Source organism: Fringilla coelebs, assembly GCF_963513975.1.
Source record: "Fringilla coelebs genome assembly, chromosome: 7".
NCBI classification, from domain to species: Eukaryota; Metazoa; Chordata; class Aves; order Passeriformes; family Fringillidae; genus Fringilla; species Fringilla coelebs.
In genome coordinates, this window is record NC_140035.1 from 31,457,490 (window position 1) to 31,467,772 (window position 10,283).

The window sequence follows — 10,283 nt, forward strand, 5'->3', positions numbered from 1 at the left end:
GCCTAAGTCTAAGACTGCAAACTTTTCACTAAAGAATGTCAGTCTTTTATGGGTCTGAGGCTGGGTTTAGAATTCATGGTGCAAATGGTACATTTTGAAAACAGAAGACTGAAAGCCATCAGTTTTACAGGAAACAAGGTAAGTATGTATATTAGCATGCACATGCTAGGCTTGCCATCTAATACTAAATGCCCATGTAAAATAATCTTATTTCTTAATAACCTATTTTAATTAGCTACATGAAACAGAGTGCCATGACATCATATTATTGCTAAGTAGTCACACCCTCTCCTTCTCCTCCTCAAAAAACCCAACATAAGAAGCAAAAATCTAAGCAGAGTGACAACTTTACATCTACTGCTGCGGATAATAACCAGCATTTCCACTTTTGTGCAAGACTGGAGAAATAAACACCATCCAGAACACCAGGCATTAAAGCAGTTCCTCAGAAGTACAGCACACTATCCGTGACACAAATCCTCCTTCCCCGCAGCAGCACTGTCACTTGTGCAGTTAAATAATTTTTGCCTTGTCAATCAGTACCAAAGCCAAGCAAACACCTGCTTGTTTCTAAGAGAAATAATCAGCAGTGCTGTCAAGTGCACTTCAGTTTCCTGACAGATCACTGCAACACCCATGTAGGCTCTGCTTGCTCGGAGTTTTCCACACTGGCAGATTTGCAGTGGCCACCAGCTATCTCATGCCACCCCAGTCAAAACCAGTAAAAAAAGAGCCACATATCTGTACTGACAGCTGGGGGTATCACCCATGCAAGCACATCAGTCAGTGTGGCATGGCTGAAAGGCCAGATAATGATTTGCATTCAGGAATTACTCTTCATATCAGAGAAAATGACGAATACAAAACCAGTCTAACAGCTTAATAGCCACATTCAATATCCTCAGCCATAAAACACAGGGATTGGAACCAAGATCTCCGGGACATGTACTTAATTTTGAAAGAGAAAACAATAAACAGCTCGTATGGTCTTTCAGATTATCACATTTGCTGCTAATGGCAGAGTGCTTGTGACAAACACATGGGATTGCCAGTCAGTATGACCAGGTTAAATCACAACTTGTAGATTCCTCTGTCTTTTTAGGGCACAAGCAATAGGCCCTGAGAGAAATTCACCTGGGAACTAAAGTTCCCAAGTGCCCTCTCCAAAACTGGCTGGTTTCTTAGGTACAATTTAAAATCTGTGGGGACTAAACCAGAAACAGAGCTCCCCTCACAGAATGTGATGGGAGGAAAGATGGAGAATCATTTTTACAAGCTGGAATGCTTCTAGGTGAGTTCTTTTGGCCTTCAAAGAAACCTAATATGCTTTTAAAAGAATAAAAAGTAGAATTAGCAGTGGAGAGCCTCACTGAAGTAGGACCACAAGCAATTTAACAAGAATTTTAACCACTAGCACACTAACAGTTTTAAATGGCTGTGTAAGAAAACGTTACTTTACATTGCCCTTTCCCAGCCCTGGGCATTGGCCCCTCTCTTACCTTACCGCCCCTCAAAGACAAAACCAACCCCTCACCAAGAAAAACCAGCTACAAACTCTGATTTACAAGAAAATGTATGAAGCACTGTACATAGCTACACATGAGCTGTTTCATCCAGTCAGGTGAAACCTGGAAAGTCTCTTTCAAGAATATTAGCATTACACACACTGACGTACCTGTTCAGCAGTGTTGACATACTGCATTTCACACCATAAAACACAGCAAAAGCAAACAATTAAGTGCAATTACTATATGACACAGAAAGATTAAGGAATTAGTAACAGCTCCAGCTGCACAACTTGTTGGAAAGGTATTTCTTCCATCCTAAGCCCATTTGCACAACATGATAAATTGAATATTAATGCAACATGTAACTCACAAAATTAGTAATGCAATTTTTAGGCTGCTTGAATCAAGAAAAAGACTGTCCTTATCTCAGACATTAAAGACCTTGGTGTTTACAAATCCACAGTAGGCTGTACTTCAGAGCATACACATGTGAAACAGATTAAGAGGCACCACAGTGGGGGTTAATGTCTCAGACTTTCTGCTGGCTACATCATCAGTTTCCCGCTGCTATTTTCTATCCCAAGTAAAGATTCAGCATCATTTACCATGTACACTTCACCTCTCACTTTTGCTTTAACAAGTCCCCACACATTAATCTTAACTACAGTTCTCTAAAGTGGGTATGACTCGGGCATATGATACCCTGCAACATGAAATCACCCTTTAGCTTTGATCCCAAGTGTCCCCTGCTTTGGAAATGATGGTTCTGCCACTTTATCAATCAGGAAGCAGAAAAAAAGAGAAAAGCTATCAGCTGCAATTTTCAGCAGTGGGGCAAGCCTCACAAGAAACTTTTTCTTGAAAACCCAAGTCCTAAAATTTGGAGTTTGTGTGAAAAATAAATTGTTTTCAATACAAAATAAAGTTCATGTCTACATACCTGTGTAAAGAAAAAGCTTTAAAGAAGGAAAACAATACTAAATGTTCACCAGAAGCCTGTAGTATTTGAAATCTCATTATTTTTAAGATTTTGGTTTTTTTAGGGAACCTGACTCATGATCCTTGAATGCACTCAGCTGCCAACACAGCGTGTAGGAAGAAGGCATAAGAGACTGCACATATCTGCACAGCAAGGCATTTGGAAAGATGGCCTGGACAAACATTAAAAAAATAGGTTTGAGGACACAAACTTTCTTAAACAACTCCTAATGTAACTGGCATGCAAAGATGATTGCTGTTCCAAACAACATTTTGAGATGTGACTGCAGGAAAAATAAGCTATTTTACTGGGAACAGTCCTTTATCTAGGCTCATTACCTCACTTCAGTGATATGTTCCAGAAGATTTCACAACAGATTAAGAAAAAATGCTGCTGTTTCAAGCGACACCTTCTTTAAAAGATGTGCAAACACAGACACACACCCTAAAAAAAAGCGGCCAATCTGACAAAAGAGAAAATAAATTAATTAATATCAGGAGTACCTTCGTGTGCAGGAAAACCAATAATTACACTCTAGCAGATATAAATTGCCAGCACTAGCACAGAAGAGACTTGCCAAAGCTGAGCAGACCTAGTCTGCAGCTGGGAAGAAACCAGCACTCCCCTGGGACCACTGCCACAAGGAGAGTTGCAAGACAGGGGAGAATGGGCAACCACCTCCCTTCCCTTCCACAGCAGGAGCAACCTCATCCCAGCTTTTCGACTAGTGGAAAACAATTTTGATTTTGCCTAGACTGCTGAGATCTCTCAAAAAGCTTTTAAGGGCTACAGGGATTTAGAGTAGATCACCTGGAAAGTTTCAGCACAATGTTTAAGTGCCTAATGTCCCACTCTGCCTAGAAGGAACTGAAGATAGGACATCTGCATGTAAAAGAAGAAAGATGGAAACAGAAGAGAATATTAAATGTCACAACAGGTACTAGGTCAGAATCCTGATTTGCACAGTGTGGTACTGCTTTTGGTCAGAATTTTCCCCATTAAAACTAAGGGGATGGAGAGAGCAGAGGAAGAATTGAAAAAAGAAATCACATTAAAGATCTTAAAATATTCCAGAGAACTCAACAGTCCTCAAGAAACAATTCCATTCTATCTGAAAATAAGGAGGAATTTACATGCAGTTTTACAGCTTTCATGTTATTTTGGGAATTATGAGAAGATGGAAGATCTTTTCCCAAGTACTGAAATATCCATATACCCTTCTCCACAAAGCACTAAAGAAAGCTAGAAACAGCCATCACACACTTTTGAGTGGCAAGAGATTTGCCTTATAATTTCCAAATTTTTCAACATAGAAATGTTATTTACTTGCATTGCTCAGGATACAGCACAGGAATAACCAGAATTTCCACAGATTATAGTTCTAATTTCTGGTGACAAAAAAAAAACCCACTTTAACTCTGTCAATAGCGCCAGCTGCGGTCTCCAGCCAGCGCATTATTAAGAGAATTGTTTACCAATTTACACTGAGCGCACCATTGCAAGGCAAGGGTGTTGATCAGGTATTGCAGACAGAAAGCACAGAAAAACATTTGGCTGCACAGATGTTGCTGAATCTTTATAATTCCAAGTGATATAGTAAATGGAGAAAACACAGCTCAGATCTCAGAATAAAACTAGAATATGCAAGCCTAGGGTGCAACATAAAACAAATGCAGTAGTAACCAAGTGATTATATACTAATAAGATGAATATGTCACACTCTGGAATTAAAATGACAGAATTTTTTAATGGCTGCCCTTCAAAACAGAAAAAAATATTGCAGAAGTTAAAGAAATCCAGTGCCTTAATCTAAGAGGCTTTCCATTGCTTTTTCCAAAATTATCAAGCAGTCTGTGTGAAACTGTAGGTGTTACAGCCTGAGTTCTGCTTCTGGCTTCAGTGAAAACTACTTAGATGGCTGTCAGAAACCCAGGTGTTGTCTGATCTACAAATGTTTGTTTCCTTCAAGCTACAAAATTCTATGTCTTGGCTGATATGTAATTACACATCAGAAACGTAAGTCACTCCAGCCTGATAAAACAATCATATTTCCATTTGGAGCGCCCTCTTAGCTGGTGATAAAAACATCTGCTTAAACTGACAGAGGAGAGGAGGAATGGAAGTGGAAATGCTTTCCTGGGAATTCATGATGTGTTTTCAGCTGGATAAATTCTCTGTTGGGATCCTGGATAAAATCTGTGGTAACATCACTTTGGACTTGTGATGTTCAGCTCAGTGTAACAAACGTTCTCTGAAACCATACAGCCAGGGGGTCCTTAAGGGAGGACTGTCTGCTTATTATGTGCCGTGGAGCTGCAGCCTTGGCTAGAAATGCATTTTAAGTGCATTAAAATGCTTAAGAAAAAACATCTGTAAGACTTAAGAGCTACTACTGACCATCCCCAGAGTCTTTGTAGTGCCCCTGGGCAAACAGAGTGGCACAGGCAAGGTCCACAACTACATATCTGAGACTGAAAGGGTGGGCAGTGATGACACTACTGTCCTCAGGGAACACAACACAAAATAAAGATAATTGAGTAAGCCTACCTCCTTCTTCCTCCCAGCCCTAACCAGCACGGGCTGTGACTGTAAACCCAGATCAAGGTTACACGTTCAGTGGCAGTAGTTCACCGGCCCACAACAGCAAAGCCATAGAACAATTTGATTAAGCATTTAAGTCACAGGGAATGTTCAGGGGAGCACTGGCAGTGTGGTAGCAAAGCTATCTGCATGAACAAAGCCGACATTCTGATCTCAGGGATTCGGGAGATACTAGGAAGGAAAGTACTTCCAAAGATATTGATAGATATGCATGCATAGTTACATTCTGCAGGTAAGAGAACCAAAAAGGACATTGTTAGACAGCTATGCAGAGGCCCTGTTCTAATAGGGCCAGTATTGTTTGCTCTTTTCTGGATTACAGCCTGAGTCTCTAAAGGAGCTTATCCTTCAAAAATCAGATTACAGTAAGGCAAAAAAGGCGACGGGGAAACTGTTTATTTCTTCCCAATTAGCATATTCTTGTGCAACAACTCTATGAAGTCATGAACTAATGATTTTTTTGCCCTGTCTCAAGAGCTGATGTACTTGGAACACAGACTCAACTTCTGCCATACATTCCACCATTAATAATAACTGAAAAGTCTGAGGGTCCTGCAGTTCTTCTGAACAGAACCTGGTAGACTTTTCAGGACTCAGTGTTCTATTTGTTCTCTTGAAAAAAAAAAAAAAGACGGAATTAGAATCCTGACACAAGCCATCCTAGGTATGACCAAAATTTAGTGATATAGTAGTTTCCCCCTCTGTTCTCTTTCTAGCTATATGTTCTCCAGTTCAAGCTGAAGCTGCCCTTTAATTAATTCAGCTGGTAGTTCTAATTATGTTCCTATGACATGTTCAAGCAGTACACTCTTGAAGGATTATCTCAAGAGGAAAAACTAATTCCATAATTGTAATACAAATTCCAGTTTATTGTATTAGACCTCTCAAGTGCTTCATGCAAGTCCCCTGACTGTGACCTTTAGAGCATCCAGCAATATTTACAAACATTGTACATTACAAACAATGTTTACAAACTGCTACTGCACTATGAAATTTAACTTAGTCTACATGCAATAGACAAGCAAATTAAAATGAGCTTGTAAAGGAAATTCTGAAATGGCACATCAGGTGAGTGTTTTGCAGAACAGTAGATGCACGATCTTTGTACTCTAGAAAAACCCTCAAAAAGGTTACAAAGTTACCTCCCAAAACTAAGGAGACAGTACAAACCAGTAGTTTGTAGAACATTCCCTCTTGTTTTCCACTTCTGTTAACTACATCCTCCTAGCTGGTCCTCCAGTAGCAGGAGATTTCCTATGAGATTTAAAATGCTTTACACAGAACGTTGTATCACAGTTCACTGTTGCAATAACTTTAATTTCTGTACTCATCGCTCACAAGACACACCCAACACGTCATCCTAACTTCTCAGGCAACCAGAGTTCTATTTGCTTCTGCTTCTTTCCAGCCCCCTTTCATTGATATTCCTCCCACTGTAGCTCTGCTGAAAGTATAAACCAAAGTTCTCCCTTGCATATTTCAGCACTGTGCCATAACACCAGGCTTTTAATCCCTAAACAACTCTTTATCCAAGCCATTTGTGTAAACATACGCCTTTAATAATATCTATAAGCACTGATGCATTCATACACTTAAAATGCATTCCAGAAAAGTGTATGTATAGCCAATAATCATGAAATAATTCCCCCCATTCTGTTGTTTCTTTCTCCAAGTTCACATAGATAATCTCCAAATATTTGAAGCTCTACCTGACATACTACTGCATGACAAATCAAACAAGTAAGTCTACAACTGGGGCAATACTTACTGTTCATTCTGAAATGACCATAAAAATAGAGGCTTGACCTTCAAAAATATGTTATTTTCCTTTCTGGTGAATTGTTTTGTCTTATTTTGATTAACACCCTAAGCAGCTCTGAAGTACTGCTTATCCCTACAACAACTGAAAGGTATCACTCGTGTTACATGTTCATCTAACATACAGAGGAAGAAAATCATGGAAAATAAGTTCTAAAAGGAGAAGTATTCACACAACACACAAATACAGATGCTTATTTATACTGAATAAACGAAATATATTGCTGTAATATTTTACATTAATCTCTGCACATTCAAAGCACTTCCATAGTCACCTTCATGTATGCATTGTTTTCCAGTTTATTGGGGGGGGGTAGCATCTTTTTATTTGTGGTAACTTCTTTCCATAAAGATGATGTTTTAAGAACTTGCAACTGCAATGGAACTGTAGGAACTGGAAAGTTTAAAAGTTGCATGCTATTTAAATTAGAAATCTAATAAGTGTCTCAAGTTCAAAAAAAGACCACAGAAATCTATTTCTTCAGAAGGGAGCCAATTCCTTTGTATGAAGAATACAATTAACCTTTACGGGTCTTTGATTGACTCTCGGTGCTCCCTAATAAATGAGAAGGACAGCGAAATTAAATGAACAAAATACTTTTACACGTTCCTCTAATTGTCATACAACTTTTAGACCCTCTCAAACTGAGAGTTTCTCCCTGAATCTCCCCTCCGACTCCAAGGCAGAGTTGCAGCCCTTGCTCAGACTTCTCTGTATTCGCATGATGATCGAGCAAACTCCTCCAGCACTCCACCCTCCCAATACACGCGGAGTTAAAATTATCTCGGTGGTTTGGTTACGAGCCGAAGATCCTCCCTTGTACAACAACTGAGCGCTCAGCAGCCCCAGCGGCGAGCTCGGCTGCCGCCCAGCACCGCCGGACTGCCACGGCAGAGCCTCACGAGGAAAACAAAACCTCCTCTCGGATAAAGGCTTTACTGTACTTACAACGGGCAAAAACCCCAACCCCGAATGAAAGGCAGCTCATTATTCTCAGCTACTTGAAATTCTCCAAGCCCTGTCCGTGTGTCCGAGACCCCCGGGTCCGTGCGGGTGCCGGGCCGGGAGCAGCCGCTGCCGGCGACCCCGGAGCAGGGAGCGCGGACCCCGCGGCAGCGGCACGGCCACGCAGGTGAGGCGGGACCCGCGGGAGCGAGGAGCTGCCCCGGCGCCAGCCCCGCTCCGCTCGCCCCGCGAACGAGCCGCGGCACCCGCCCCTGCCAAGTTCCGCGCCGACGGCAGAGCGGGGCGGCGGAGCCCGGGGCAGCGCTGCCGCGGCGATCAACAGGCGCTCAGACCCCCGTGCCCCCCTCCGTATCCCGGTGCCTGCCGGCCGCCCCTCGGCACCGCGGGGCGGTGGCTGCCCCGGCGCGGGGCCCCGCGGTGCCGCCGGGCGCGGAGTGCCGCGTACCTGCCGGGGATGGAGCAGCCCGTCCCGCCGCCTCTCCGCGCCGCTCCCGGCGCCCGCTCCGGCCACGGCCGCCCCGAAAGTTTCCTGACGTCAGCGCGGGCGGGCGCGGACCCCGCCTGCTGCCGGGCTCGCCGCCGCCGGGCCGGGCCGCCGCCGCTGCTCCCGGGCTCCCCCTGCCTCCCGCCGGCACCGCCAGGGCTGGGCAGCACGGCAACAGCGAGCAGGCGTGAAGAGTAGGCGGCAGTTGAGAAAGTGAGCAACGCAATTTGGTAACTCTACGCTCGTAAAGGAAGCATCTCCTAAAGAAAAGATATAGACGCACTCGCACTGGTCTCGGTTAGAGCTGCAATCAATTTCGTTGGGTACAGATATGCAGCATCGCACTTTGGAGAACGTCCGCATCACACGCTCCCCATTAAAATGTGCTTCAGAAACACCAGGACGGTGTAACACCATATATTTTTATGACAGTCATGGTATGTGCAAGTTGGGGACAAAGCATTTCCTGCTGAAAGGCAAGGAATTCATGTCTGCCATTATTTCTTTTATTCCTGGTGGGCTTCCACCAATAATAGGGCGTGTAGTGTCTGTGGAAAGGCAGGAAACTCATCTATTATTCCTCCCTGATTGTTTTTTCTTAACAGCACATGAAAGATGCCTTTCATTTTGCATTAATCACTAGACAAACCTCGAGAATGGCTATTTAGAGAGCAGAACAAAACATGTCACTGAAATCAAAGCAAAGGCGTTTTGTCTGCAGCAGGTGTATTCTTGTTTTAAAGACAAGATGGAAAACAGTTCAGGGTTGCCATTTATGGTCCAGAGTGGAAAGTTTCATGACAGAAAAAAACACATGAAAAGTAGAAGTCAGGAGCAGGCAGCTTTTTAAATCAGTAAGCTCTAGATAATGACATGCATAAATATGAAATATGCAAAAATTTAATTAGTGTGGCTGCCTTTTCCATTAAAATAAAAACCAAAACCAATCAAACTCCAAAATAGGTACAAAACCCAGGTAAATTAGTAACTTTTCTGCTCTAGACATAAGAAAATGACTGAAATTTTCCATCAGTTTAGTTTCTCAAGTAAAGAAAACAAATACAAACCCTCCACATTGTTTCAGAGTTATTTGTAAACTTTACTAGGGAGCTAACAAGCTAAATTCCAAAACATGAATATAAAATGAATTCTGAGAAAGAAGGAAAATGGAAAACACTTGGGGAAATTGTATGAACTTTAAATTCTAAATAACATCAAATCCAGGAATTGTTCTCAGCTACTGTTTTCATATACTAAACCTTCAATACTTTAGGTCGGGAAAAAGAAAAAAACCCAAACGAGAAAAAAAATACCCCTACTAAACCTGTCTACAGCAACATTAAGACAGTTGAAGGAGAATCTGAGCAAACCACATTTCATTCACAGATAATTCATGAGTCGCCATCAGAAAAAAACTTTTTGACTTTTGTTGTTACTGTCAGCTATTCCCTTACACCTTTCTGCAGCATCTGGTTGGAGCTGACAACTGCATTGCATGCATCTCCTCAGCCACTTGTCCCTGTCAAAAACAGTGACAGGCAGGATGGGAAGAGAGATAACCTAGGAATTGTATGAAATCATTGAAGGAAAGTTGAAGTCAGCTGCTATCCAGAACGTTATTTATTTGGAGGTTCTCAAAGATACAGACACAAATTCATCTAGCACACATTTCAAACATCGTGATATAACAATTTAGGCTTCAACTGCTTGTTTTTCATGTTTGTGTTGATGGTTTTTAAAGGAACAAGGCAGTTCATGCAGTGCTTCCTTAGGCAAAACTGCAGTTCATCTCAGTGTCAGGAAGCATCTTTATCTATTTGGCATTCCACAACACACATCTAAAGTTGGTCTGTGGTTCAAATGATAAACAAGTGCTCAGCCTTGTTCAGTAAGTGTACCAGTTTTAGTTTGATTAGACAAGCTCAG

The 10,283-nt window shown here is 42.1% G+C and overlaps 1 protein-coding gene across 3 annotated transcripts in view; it reads right to left on the reverse strand.

Annotated features, from left to right (window-relative positions):
• Window positions 1-8,396, reverse strand: part of GULP1 (GULP PTB domain containing engulfment adaptor 1) — a 142,563-nt gene extending 134,167 nt beyond the window's left edge. For all 3 annotated transcript variants that reach the window (XM_084209281.1, XM_084209280.1, XM_084209279.1), the window contains exon 1: window positions 8,319-8,396. The gene's annotated coding sequence lies outside the window, so the exon portion shown is untranslated. The remainder of the gene's footprint in view (window positions 1-8,318) is intronic.
• Between the last annotated feature and the right edge of the window lie 1,887 nt (window positions 8,397-10,283).